The sequence below is a fragment of the Miscanthus floridulus genome, chromosome 1 (genome assembly GCF_019320115.1).
Source record: "Miscanthus floridulus cultivar M001 chromosome 1, ASM1932011v1, whole genome shotgun sequence".
Taxonomy (NCBI): domain Eukaryota; kingdom Viridiplantae; phylum Streptophyta; class Magnoliopsida; order Poales; family Poaceae; genus Miscanthus; species Miscanthus floridulus.
The window spans coordinates 93628545-93643129 of NC_089580.1; the positions used below are offsets into that span (position 1 = coordinate 93628545).

Consider the following 14585-nt stretch of genomic DNA (forward strand, 5'->3'; position numbering starts at 1 on the left):
ATTTTACCAGTAATAGGTTGAATATCTTGTCTCCTCAACTTAGGTAATGCAAATGAACTCCAATATGTTTGAAAGGAAAGTCACGCTCGAACAACTTAGCAAACTCGTTAGTCTCATACTCGCCTAGCTTAGTAATTGTCATCAAGCAACTCTTGTCTTAATTAGTTGGTTCTCATACCCCCCATAATTGTTCAAAACAAGCGAACAAGCATTTTCAGACTTCTAGCTTTATTGAAGTTGTTCTGCGATCCAGGATTACTCGCGAGTTAATATACATATGCGCCCACAAGAACAAATAATAATTCCGTGCATGCAACAGAAGCCATTTTCACGAGCTTGAAACGCACGACACACTGTCGTCTGTCGTGTGCCCAGTGGCCAGTGACCAGTGTGCTTGTCGTCAGTGTCAGGCAACCGGAGTGAGCAGCGGCTTGCTGAGAGCATGCGCCTCGAGATTGGCGAGCACCAGGTCCGCCATGGCCTTGCGGGTCTCGCGCGTCCCGCTCCCCATGTGCGGTGCCAGGACGACGTTGTCGAGCGCCATCAGCACCTGGGGCACGTCTGGCTCTCGGCCTCGAACACGTCCAGCCCCGCGCCGCCGAGGCGGCCCTCGGCGAGCGCCGCGACGAGCTCGGGCTGGTCGACTTGCGCGCCGCGCCTGACGTTGACGAGCACGCCCCTGGGCCCGAGCGCCTCGATCACCTCGCGGCTCACGATGCCGCGGCTCTGCTCGTTCAGCGAGCAGGCCACCACGAGGACGTCGCTGTCTGCTGCCAGTTGCACAACAGTTGGGAGATAGGTGTAGTTGGGGTAGGCCTGCTGTCTTGTTCTCTGGCAGTAGCTGATGATGGCACCCGGATCTTTGGAACGGGTGAGTCAATCACTTCCCGGAGTTGCCGACCACATCTTATGGTTAGAGGTAGAAGAGAGGAGGGAAAACAGAGCACGCACACACAGCAGAAGCACCAGTGTTGATCGAAGCTCTGCAGATGAGATGGTAAAACTGAACTCACTCTCTTTACTGAATTGCAATGGGAAGCTATATATACAACTCTACTCATCTAATCCTAGTACACAGACATGCTGTTACAGTGACTAGATGTAACAGCAAGGCTGACTTTGGCGCCTACCCCTGCTGTGGCTACAGTGTGGCAGGAGAACCTTTCGACGCCTGCCCCTGCAGCGGCTACAGGGAGGGTAGCAGATTACTTTTATAATTTTTTCCTTAATCCTGCTGCTAACCCTAGAACCTCCACTATGCCGATCATCTTCTTCAACTCCGTGAATCGAAGACGACCGAGCGGCTTGGTGAGGATGTCCACGAGTTGCCGACCAATTTCAACGAACTCGATGACGATTTGCCCTCCACCGACACAGTCCCTGAGGAAGTGGAACTTGACGTCGATGTGCTTGCTCCGGTCGTGGAGAACCGGATTCTTTACGAGGACGATGGCGAGCTGGTTGTCCACCATCAGTGCTGGTGGGTGAGCTTCCACACCGGTCAGCTCGCCCAACAGCCGGCGCAGCCATACAACTTGGCACGCCGCTGTGGCCACCACCACGTACTCTGCCTCGCATGTGGATAGCGCCACCACCTTCTGTTTCAGCGACAGCCATGAGATTGGAGCTGACCCGAGGAAGACAAGCACGTCAGAGGTGCTCCGCCGTCCGTCGATGTCTCCTGCCATGTCTGCATCGCTGAACACAGTGAGCTGCAGCCCACTTCCGCCGGTCTTGAGGAAGATGATCCCATGATCCAGCGTCCCCTTGACGTAGCGCAGCAGCCGCTTCACTACAGCCTAGTGATCCTCTCGGGGATCCTCTATGAAGTGCTGACATAGCCCACGGCGAACGCAATGTCCGGCCTCGTGTGGACTAGGTAGCGTAGACCGCAGATGATGTTCTGGTAGAGTGTTGCATCTACTTTCGCCGCGGTACTGGCCTTCGTTAGCTTCAGCCGCTCCTTCATCAGAGTCACGCACGGCTTGCGCTTAGCTATGCTGCTCTGCTCCAACAGCTTCGAGGCATACGTGCTCTGACCGAACGTGAGCGCCTCCTTCCCCTGTCTCACCTCGATTCCGAGGTAGTAGGAGAGCGCCGCCAAGATCGCTCATTCGAAAATGAGCCGCCATCTTGCGCTTGAAGCTGTCGATGTCCTTCGCACGCGCGCCGGTGACGATCAAGTCATCCACATACAAACTGACGACGAGCTCCTCCTTCCCCCATCGCCGCATGTAGAGCACGTACTTGGTTGCGCACCGCGTGAACCCAAGCTCACCCAGCGTGGCGTCTAGCTTGGCGTTCCATGCTCATGGAGCCTGTCGCAGCCCGTAGAGCGCCTTACATAGTCGGAGCACCCCGTGCTCCGCTCCCTTGATGGCGAAACCCGAAGGTTACCTGATGAAGACCGTCTCCGCCAGCTCGCCGTTGAGGAAGACCGATTTTACATCTAGATGATGGACGCGCCAGTCCTTCGCTGCTGCCAAAGCCAGCAGCAGTCGGATAGACTCCATGCGCGCTGTCAGCGCAAAGACTTCCTCAAAGTCGATGCCCTCGCGCTGGACAAAGCCTCGGATGACGAGGCGTGCCTTATGCTTGACAATGGTGCCGCGCTCATCCCACTTGACCTTATACACCCACTTCAGACCGATCGGACGAGAGGTGGATCGACGAGCTCCCAAGTCTCGTTTTCCTCGATCCCCTTCATCTCCTCCAGCATCGCCAGTCACCAATTTGCATCGCGCTCGGCCAGCGTGAACGTGGGTGGTTCTTCTACACTGACAAGAAGCAGCTCTGGGTCATTAAGCAGCTGACCCGCCAGGCCTGAGGACCCTGTGTTGTCGATGATGTCGTCCAGCCTATGGAACCGCACCTCCTCACCGTTGTGGAAAACATCTACGAACTCTGTGATGTCACTTGTAGGTGAGACGAAATCGATCGGTGTCGATGGAGTCCCCTGTTCCGCCGGAGTCAGCATAGCACCTAGAGTGCTCGGCACCCCGGCTGCAGTGCTCGCCACTACTCTTGGACTGCTCGTCACCACTCCTAGAGTGGTTGGCACCACTGCAAGAGTGCTTGGCACCAGTCTTGAAGTGGTCGACACCACTGCAAGGCCTCTCGGCTCTGCTATGGGAGCGTACGGCACCCGTCCTAGAGTGGTTCGCACCACTGCAGGACCGCTTGGCACCACTTCTGGAGTGATCGACACCCCTCCCGGAGTGCTCGGCACCGCCCTAGAAGTGCTCAGCTCCGTTGTTGGAGTGGTCGGCACCTCCTCTCCAGTGTCTCCACCACCGTGGATGACCAAGTGCTCGCCGACGAAGGTATTGGTGATGCCGCGAGCTTCCCCTATACCTGGACTGTCCCAATCCTAGGCCGCCTTCTCGTCGAACATGACGTCGCGCGAGACAACCACCTTGCCTCCACGTGGGTCGTAGAGCCGGTACACCTTGGTACCTTCCTCGTAGACCAGGAGCACCATCAGTGTGCTCCTGTCCTCTAGCTTGGTGAGGATCGACTTCGTCTTTGTGATGTGGCCGATGCAGCCGAATGTCTGTAGGAAGGACACGCTCGGCTTGTGCCCATACCAAGCTTCGAAAGGCATCTTACCCTTCAAGGCCTTGGTGGGCGCGCAGTTGAGGATGAACACCGTCGTGGTCACTGCCTCACCCCAAAACCTTGTCGGCATGCCCTTGGCCTTCATCATGGATCGAGCCATGCTGACCACCATCTGATTCCACCGCTCCACCATGCCATTCTGCTGTGGCGAGTACGGTGCGGTGTGGTGTCGCACCATACCCTGATCCACGCAGTATGCAGTGAACTCCACCAAAGTGAATTTGCCGCCACGATTAGTCCTCAGCACACGCAGCTTCTTGTTGCTCTCCGCCTTCGCGCGCGCCTTGAACTTCTTGACCGCTTCCGCCGCCTCGGTCTTGCTGGTCAGAAGCTGTAGCCACATGTCACCGGCGTGATCGGCCCGCAGAGGTCACCATGGACCAGCTCGAGGGTCTCTACCACGTGGTACTTCACCATCTTTGGGAACGGCAGCCTTCTTTGCTTCTCGGCCAGGCAGCTATTACACAACTTGCCTGCGTGCTTGATGTGAGGCAGCCCAGTCACCATCTTCTCTAGCCGACCATGAGCGTCGAAGCAGAGATGCCATACCGAGCATGCCACAGCCATGGCTCCTCCGCGCACCGTGCAGCCAAGCAGATGGGCTGCTCCACCTTGAGGTCGAGCAGGTACAGCCGATTCCGAGACCTCTTCACCTTGGCAAGAAGCTGCTACTCCCAGTCCCTAATCCTAAGGATGTCGTCCTTAATCAGTACCTCGCTGTCACACTCATCTAGCTAGCTAATGTTGATGATGCTTGAACGTAGCTGTGGGATGTAGTACACATCCGTCAGTGCGCAGTGCTCACCGATCTGGCACCTGAAGATGATGGTGACGTGCCCTCGGATCACCACCGTTGAGCTGTCACCAAACTTCATTGTGCCAGTCACGTTGCCATCGAGCTCGGAGAAGGCTTCCTTGGAGCCCGTCATGTGGTTGCTGACGCCAGAGTCCAGGTACCACCGTTGCTCCTGTTCACCGCCCACACGTCCGAGGTGGACTTGGGCGCGTGGTTCGTCAAGGTGGATAGCCTTTAGAGCCTTGCCGTGCCCTTCCACCATCGTCACCTCTCCCTTCTCCTTGGCCTCAACGTCGTGCAGTGCACAGAACATCGCCATCAGGAGAGTGGCCTCATCATCATCCTCAGCCTACGCTAGATGAGCCTCAGCCTTCTTCTCCTACTTGCGATTTGGGCACTCCTTTACCCAATGGCCCATCTTCCCGCAGCGCCGGCAGGCATTGGGGTCGACCTTCTTCTTTTTCTCTAAATAAGCCTTGTCGCGGTGCTTGCCATCGCCATTGCGGCTGGAGGAGGCTTTTCCGAACTTCTTTCTCCAGGCAGCCCACTCCTCCTCTATCAGCAATAGCTTACCGTTGTTTGTCGTTGCTGTGGCCTGCTCCATACGCTCGTCCACCGCCCATAGACGGTCTGTCACATCCTCAATGGTGAGGGTGGACAAGTCCAGCATCGTCTCTATAGAAAGAGCGATCTGGATGTACTTCATTGGCACGGAGTGGAGATATGTGAAGACCGCATCTTCTTCGTCGATGGTGACGCCGTGGCTTCTCAGCTTACTGATGAGCCACTACTGGCGAAGGGAGAAGTCCTCCACCGATTCACCATCCTTGAACTTGAGGGTGGCACACTCCTGCTTTAGCAGCTGGGCCGTCGCCTTCTTTGCGCGGTCGGAACCGACGTGCATCGCTGCAATGGCCTCCCACGTCTCCTTAGCAGAGTTCTTCGTCCCCAACGGCTCCCTGTACTCTGCTGGCACAGCAGCGAGGATAGCCTCCAATGCTGACATGTCGTCTTCTTCGTTGTCGGTGCCCTTGTCAACAGCATTCTAGAGCCGTCGGGCTCTGAGCTTGACCTTCATGGTCACCGCCCACTCGCCATAGTTGGTGCGAGTCAACGTCGGCCAACTGGTGACGCTGACCTCCCGCACCGTACGCACAACGACCTCCTATCGTGGCTAGGCAGCCACAGCAGCGCTGCTGCTGTCGCCCATCTCCAAACCGTCCATCAACGCCAGCGGTTAGTCCGATAACGGCGCTTGTATGGCTCTGATACCACTTGTTGGCCCCTGGATCTTCGGAACAGGTGAGCCGACCACTCCCCGACGTTGTCGACCACATCCTATGGCTAGAGATAGAAGAAGGGAGGGAGAACAGAGCGCGCACACACACAACACAAGCACCAGCATTGGCTGGAGCTCTGCAGAGCAGATGGCAAAACTGAACTCGCTCTCTTTACTGAGTTGCAGTGGGAAGCTATATATACAACCCTACCCATCTAATCCTAGTGCACAGACATATCAGGCTGCCATGCTGTTACAGTGACTAGATGTGACAGCAGGGCTGACTTTAGCGCCTGCCCCTGCTATGGCTACAGTGTGGCAGGAGGGCCTTTCGACGCCTGCCCCTGTAGTGGCTACAGGAAGAGCAGCAGATTACTTTTACAGCTGACTGGGCACCCGAAGCCTTCCACTCGCTTGGCAATGGCAAGCCCTATCCTGCCCAGCCCAATGATGCCAACCCTTTTGCCACTAAACTGCAAACACAGTAACAAACCAGAACATGAGAAAATGGAACAAGCAAATATACAGCTAGCAGAAAATTAGAGCCTATTTGGCTGAGCTCTTACGGGCTCCGGCACTATGTGTCAGAGAAGGCTCAGAAGAGCCGGAGCTGGTGAAGCTACAATATAGGGCTCTTGAGGGAAGGATGAGAGACAAAAATAGCTTCTCTAAACAGTGCATGCACAGTGTGTATAAGAAGGAGCCGGAGCTGCCTGAAGCTCCGCCAAAGAGATCTTCTATCGTGCACATGCCCATGAGCAAATAAACAACCAAGGATTGCAGCTAGCTCATTACTTTTGTTCTATATACTATACTCACTCCGTCTAAATTATATATCGTTCTAGCGTTTTATATATATCGTCGTCGTCCTTGATCGATGGCAGCGTTGGTGTTTAGCGGTTAGCACCCGTTACCCATACGATTGAATAACTTGTGAACAGCATATACAAGGGCGCCACGGCACGCGGCACGGCACAGCACCGTGATGCATTTCTGCACGACTACCGCGTCATGCTCGAACTTAGGACTACTGCTGTTTGAAACAGAGTCGGCTTATCGCCTTATCGGGGGCAGCAAATTAAATATGTTCCATGCTCGATCATCGGTTGTATTAAAATACAAATTGAAAGCTACTCCAATTTTAAATTATATAAGTCGTTCTTGTTTTTTTCTATATACATATTTGTTACTATGTATCATCTAAACATAATATAAATATAGGTGTATAATAAAACAGTACTGCTTGCCTGCTTTAAGGTTTGTCAAGGGTTGGGAGACGGCGAAGCTTTTGTAAATAAAATATACTCTCTCTGTCTAAAAGAATATACATCTTATTCTTTTAAAAAGTCAATCGATCTTATTAAGTTTGAACAAATAATATATATACCATATTTTTTTGAGATATATACCTAATATATTTTTTATGAAGTTGGCGGCTAAACTAAAATTGAACGCAATGGCTGACGGCAACTAAAAGAGTTTTCTCCAAGGGGTAGGCGTAAAAACATGCCTTCTATCTAGATTCACCCAAAAATATTTTACTCCTACACTGGGAGTAAACACAAAAACATGCTTGATAGGTTTTCCATCAATCAAATAAGTGCTTCAAGTTCTTGTTGCTATCTCTCAAAAGTTTTGTTGCAGAAAAAAAGCATAGGGCTATGCAAAAGTTATTCATAAAAAAAGAAAGAAAAGAAAGAAAAAAAGAGTTGAGAAAAAATGGACAAGTGTCCGAGATATCTAAAACAATGGGTACTCAGATGCCCGCCTGAAAAAAGAAGAAGAAATAAGAGATGAATAAGATAGCCCCTGCTCTCTAGCAAGTTTTTGAAGTTCTAAGAGAGAGATATGTTTTCAAGAAGAAAAATAGAATTATGTGTTGACACAAAATGTGACGCACTGTGCCTCACACACAGCAAGCCGGAAAGCGTGGCTTCAATCGGGTTCCCGGATGCTTCGTGACCCGGAAGCGTGCCAGTCAGTTTGACCTGAAAGAACTAACAAGGGATAAAACAGTTAAATGCCAGACCGGAACATGTCAGGTGAGACCAGACAGTTCCATATATACGGCCCTGAAGCCACTTACAACGACATACAGCTATAGGAAGCTGTCTGCCAACAAGTTTATAAACCATTCGGCTAATCGTAAGATGAACACACGTAAAGATCCGATTACCGAATGCATGTGCATGGGAAGACATGTTTGAACAAGTGAAATTAATTATGAATTAATGCATAACCAAGCTCAGCAATCCAACCGAGTTGGGATCCATGAAGAAGGAACGTGCAAATAAACACGATTAAACCAATCTAAAACCTGCATCTGCCGCACGACACCTAGTTCCGTCAAGGCTTAAACGTAATTATCATGCATGAACCCACAACATGTAACAATCTAGATTAAAATAATTCAGCCATTATGAGCATGTTATCTATTTGCAGAGGTAATATGACAGTAATGATCATTGAAGCACGAATAAAACCACAAGAGAGGGCCGAATAATATCAATCTAGATTGGGCAGAAAGTGTGTTACAAATATATGAAATATTTAAAACATGCAACACAAGGATAACTTAATGAATCTATTTAGATTTTGCCGTATCTAATAGAGCCGATAACTGTCTTGCTTTCACTAAGCATATTGAGCAAACGCCTGCCGCACGGTATCTACCCAATAACAAAGCATAAGCAAAGACTTCTTGATTGTCAAGCAAAGATCCGCCGCACGATCATTGAAAACAAACAAGACTACTTGCATCACGTCTAAATCCACCGCATGATACTAAACATGATAACAAGGTTGTCGGAACTTACGGAGGTCGACGGATCGATGACTCCTCTCGAAGAACTCGACGACACGACAAAAGGACTCGAAAGTTGGCACGGGGCCGGTTGTATTGATTTGGTTGTGAACCCCTATTACAATGGTCGAGGGTCAATATTTATACCCTAGACAAAACACGAGTCCTAGAAGACTACGATTTACAAAGGAACTTCTAAACAAACTTGGAAACTTACGATTCCTTACCCTAAACTCTCAGAGTCCTTTATTATTACAACTTTCATCTTTTCGATCGGCCTCTCCTGCCATCTTCTGCTTTCCCGAATGGAGTCACCGCCTTCTGGAGTAACCGACCGCACAAGCATTTAGCCGACCGCTTGTTTTGTTTGCTGAATACCCTTCTTCCCGCATGCGGGTCCACCTGTCATCCTCCAGAATCGGCCAAAATCCAGTGTTAACACATGCCCCCTCAATATCGGGATAAAAGTTGTTTTTATTCTGAAATTGACCACAAGCTCCTTCTTCTTCCTAGGTCAGCACCGTTCAATACCGCAGCCGCTGCCCAAAAATTCAAGTTTTCAGCGCAACCTCGGACCTACTTCGAATCTTCAATGGCGACCCAGGATGAAATCCCAGAGGTAAACTTTACTTATATTCGGCAATTTTCATTTGATCCTCCCGTTCCTCTTTTGGCTTATTCCTCTTTGATTTCAATCACCTTCTAAAGGAATACAAGAACCAGATTTTGATCCCCTATGCTGCCAACCTCGATTCCTATTTCCTCGGCCCAATGGGAAATCCTGACCCTTCTGAGATTATCGAGAAGGAAACCCAAAGAATTCCCTTCAAATCTGGGATCACCTCGCCAAACCGATGGCCAAACACGTTCAAGAATTGGCCATTTCCCCCAATCGCCGGATGGCGGAATTGGTACAGGAGAATGCTAGAGAAAAGCAGCAGCCACTGAGAAAGTCAAGACATCAGTCACTGTTTGGAATTATCCTTAGCAGAAACACCCAGAAACGATTCCCTCTTGATAGCAGCTTCCCTTTTTTGGTCTGACACCATTAATGCCTTCATCTTTGGTCATGGTATGATGACCATCACTCTAGCCAACGTGTTCATGATGACTGGCTTGAACGTGTCACTACCAGTATACCCCTATAAGTACAAGAGCAAAAGTAATCAAAGAGCCGTCAGCTCCGGATGTGGATGGGTCAAACACATCCAGAACTACATGAATGCATCTAGCACCGTCTCTGACAAAGAGTTGAAAGCTTTCATGAATATGTGGCTATGCAGATTCATCTTTTGTGGAAAATCCAATGAACCAACCCTGAATCACATGGTGATGGCTGAAGACTTAGCTGCAGGCACTCAGATCCCACTAGGCAAATATCTCTTAGGGTCTGTTTATCATATGATGCATCAGATTACTCTTCAGATGCGCCAAGGTGGAGAAATCTCTTGTGTGAATGGTCCCTGGTGGCTAATTCAAATGTGGCTCCAGCTATATATGCATCAGATAACCTCTGTGAGCCTCCTCAATCTAAGTTTTCCTTCAGTTAACTATGCTGAAGGTAGTACAACAAAGGTTAAGGCTTGTCAGACTTTTGGGGAAGCAGCATCATCTATCAGCATTGACATAGACATTGGTCATTTCTTCAAGCTATTTTTCAAAGGATTCGGCAATGTACTCTGGTTCCCTTACAGAAAAAATGAAAATTTGACTTTGCCCTGCAAATTTAGCTATGAAATTGGTTGTTCAGGTCAAGAATCCACGGAGATCTTCAACTCCTTTATCAAACCTTGCACTCTGCCAGCCAAATTTCATCATGGGAGGTTAGTGCAGTCCACCTATGAATTCTACTATCCAAATATGGTGGCCAGACAATTAGGATGTGGCCAGCTGCCCCCAAAATTCCTCTTCTCAACAATCATGAAGCCAAGGGAAGTAATAACAGAAAGAATGGAAGCCAAGAAAATCTTTGAATTAGGATGGACTTCTGTAAATAAACTTGTCTTTTGGAAGAACACTTATTTCTTTGATTCCTTTTGGTAGAACTCTGCCTGCGACTGTCGGAAAAATGCTGAAAACAACCCAGTCTTGTATAAACATCCTTGTGCTAGAGGCGATGCAAACTGCATCGGCTATTTTGTGCTAAAGGCGATATGAACAATATCAGCTATTCTTAGTTTTTATTTCTTTTAGGCTAAAGGCGATTTTTCCTTTATCGGCTTTTCTGATCTACATTCATGAACCAACCTCAACACTAGGGTAATACTTCTTAAGAAATCTCCCATTGATAGCTCTGGTAAACTCCTCTCCAAATAAAGTCCTCAATATATATGCATTGCCAGGTACACATTCTACTATTCGGAAAGGACCTTCCCAATTTGGAGACCATTTGCCGAATGCTCTATCCTTTGTTCCAACTGGCAATATAGTTTTCCAAACCAAGTCTCCTTCTGCGAACTGCCTCAGCCTAACCCTTTTGTTATAATACTTGGCAATGCGTATTTTATTTTTCTCAATATTTTCCAATGCCTTGAGACGAATCAAATGTAAATCTTCCAATTCATCCATCATCAGATTCTTATAATCTTCTTCTACCAATTCTTTCTGTAACACAACTCGCCTTGAACCCGACCGCAATTCCCATGGTAGTACAGCATGATGCCCATAAACCAGTTCATAGGGAGACGTTTGAGTGGACCCATGACAAGCCATTCGATAAGCCCACAATGCTTCATTAAGAACCAAGTGCCATCTCCTTGGTTTTTCATCAATTTTCTTCTGGATGATTTTAATCATAACCTTATTTGATGCTTCTGCCTGACCATTAGCTTGCGCATAATAAGGAGAAGAATTATATAACTTAATCCCCATATCTTCGGCAAAATCACAGAATTCTGAAGAAGTAAACTGAGTTCCTTAATCGGTTGTTATAGTTTGAGGAATCCCGAATCTATGAATTATATGTTCCTTAACAAAACTGATCATATTCTCTGACGTTACCTTCTTCAAAGAAATAGCTTCAACCCACTTGGTGAAATAATCCGTGGCCAAGAGTACAAATTTGTGTCCCTTACTAGAAGGAGGATTGATCTGACCAATTAAATCTATACCCCATCCTCTGAACGGCCAAGGCTTGATTATGGGATTCATAGCAGATGCTGGAACCTTTTGAATATTGCCGAATCTTTGACAATTGTGACACCCTTTGTAATATTCAAAACAATCCTCCAACATAGTCGGCCAGAAATAACCAGTTCTCCTAATTATCCACTTCATCCGATAAGCTGACTGGTGTGCACCACACAATCCTTCGTGAACCTCATACATCACTTTCTTGGCCTCTTCTTGACTTAAACATTTGAGCAATACTCCATCGATGGATTTGTAATATAACTGATTATCAAGGAACACAAATTTGAGAGCTTTGTATCTGAGTTTTCGGGAAACTTTTTGAGATGGATCTTTCAGATAATTGGTAATTTCGAATCTCCAATCACCATCTACTTGATCAGTATTTAAAACACCTTCTTCTATAGCAAAAACTTCCCGACTCTTTCGATATCCAGAAGCAGCTTGAGCTAACTTATTTGCTTCTTCATTATACTCTCTAGGGATATGATGCAAGGTTACTACCAGAAAATTCTTCAAAAGTTCTCTACACTCCTCATAATATTCCCTTAACACATTGTTCTTGCATTCATACTGACCACTCAGTTGATTAATCACCAACTCAGAATCCCCAAAGATTTCAACAGCAATAGCCTTTACTTCTATAAGAAGCTGAAGCCCTCTAAGCAACGCTTCGTACTCTGCCTGATTATTAGTAACATGAAATTTAATAGGAACCGCATACTCAAAAATTTTTCCTTGTGGGGAAATCAAGAGAATACCAGCTCCACCACCTTTGTTACAAGATGATCCATCGAAGAACAAGGCCCAAGGCACAATGCTTATCGCCTCAACAGAAAGATCCCGATGTTGGGTAATAAAATCGGCAACAATTTGACCCTTTACCGCCTTTGCCGATTCGTACCTTAAATTAAATTCTGACAATGCTAAAATCCATTTGCCAATTCTTCCATTCAAAATTGGCATTGATAGCATATGTTTGATTACATCAAAACTAGAAACTATCACACATTCGGCATTCAACAAATAGTGCCGAAATTTGGTACATGAGTAATACACACACAAGCAAAGTTTTTCTGTAGCCGAATACTTTGTTTCCGGGTCTAGCAACTTTCGGCTAAGATAAGCTATGATTCTTTCTTTTCCTTCAAATTCTTGCATAAGGGCCGATCCTATCGTTAGGCTATCGGCCGCCACATACAACTTAAAAGGTTTGTCAAGTTATGGAGGTACCAGCACAGGTGGTGCTTTCATATATTGCTTGATCTCATCAAAAGCCTTTTGTTGTATGTCACCCCATACGAATTTTTGATCCTTCTTGAGCTTTAATAAAGGAGAAAAGGGTAAAACTCTCTCTGATAGATTGGATATGAATCTTCTTACAAAGTTGATTTTGCCCAACAATGATTGTAATTCTGTGAGATTGGTTGGCGGTACAACTTTGTCTATTGCTTCCATGCTCTTTTTCCCAACTTCAATTCCTCCTTTATGAACTAAAAATCCCAAAAACTCACCAGCCGAAACTCCAAAGGCACATTTGTTTGGATTCATCTTCAAGCCATGCTTTCTTGTGCACTCCAGAGTCTTTCTTAAATCGGCTAAATGTCCTTCACGATTTCTAGACTTGACCACTACATCATCGATGTAAATCTCTACAATCTTGCCGATCAGCTCGTGAAAAATATAATTCATAGCTCTTTGATAAGTTGCACCGACATTCTTTAACCCAAATGTCATGACTATCCACTCAAACAAACCAATATGACCAGGACATCTGAAGGCTGTTTTTGAAATATCTTCCACTGCCATAAAAATTTGATTATAGCCAGCATTACCATCCATAAAACTAATGACTTCATAACCTGCTGCTGCATCTACTAGTAAATCGGCAACTGGCATTGGGTAACCATCCATGGGAGTGGCCTTATTAAGATTTCTAAAATCTATGCAAACCCTCATTTTTCCATTTTTCTTGTATACCGGTACTATATTTGAAATCCACTCTGCATACTTGCAGGGCCGAATGAAGTTTGCTTCTATTAATCTTTCAACCTCTTTCTTCACATCGACCAATACCTCCTCTTTGTATATCTTCCGTGGAGGTTGTTTGTAAGGACGAAATCCAGGTTTAATAGGTAATCGGTGCTCAACAATGGAACGATCCAATCCAGGCATTTCCGTATAATCCCAAGCAAAACAATCTTTAAACTCTTTCAATAGGTCTATCAACTTTGATTTATATTCTGGGTCTAACTTTGCACTAATATACATCGGCCTTGGCTTAGAACCATCACTAACATCAATTTCTTCCAACTTATCAGCCGACATAAAACCACGTCCCAACTTTCCTTTGTTGCCATCGACAGGATTTCCCATTAAAAATTACTATGAGAGCCGACTGCTTGGATCGGCTGTTGGCCCTCGCTGAAAACATTTACAGGACCTTCTTTCCACAGTTTTCTAGAGAAACAATCGACGCCTTCATATTCCCAGTAGGTAGATTCTGTGGCAGCAACACTTACCGAATCGTCAGCGTGTACAACTTCAACATCATCTCCAATCCATTGAATGAGAATTTGATGCATGGTCGAAGGAATGCAGCAATTAGCATGGATCCAATCTCTGCCCAAGAGTAGACTATATGCCCCCTTGCCATCAATGACAAAAAAGGTAGTAATCAGAGTTTTAGACCCAATAGTTAGCTCGACATGGATAGCACCTCGGGTATCAAAAGGGTTGCCAGCAAAGTCCCTAAGCACCATGTCAGTTTTCAACAATTCTTCATTAGTCATCCCAAGCTTTCTGAAGGTAGTATAAGGCATGATATTGATAGCAGCCCCTCCATCAACAAACATCTTAGTTAAAGGCTTGCCATTGACATATCCCTTTAAATAGAGTGGTCTCAAGTGACGATTCTTGATTGGTTTGTCAAAAACAGCCTGCTGTGTTAATACAAGCTG

The 14585-nt window shown here is 47.1% G+C and overlaps 1 pseudogene; it reads right to left on the reverse strand.

The window, feature by feature from the left end:
• Window positions 1-406: 406 nt before the first annotated feature.
• LOC136460390 (glyoxylate/hydroxypyruvate/pyruvate reductase 2KGR-like) lies at window positions 407-13800 on the reverse strand (annotated as a pseudogene).
• Window positions 13801-14585: the final 785 nt, after the last annotated feature.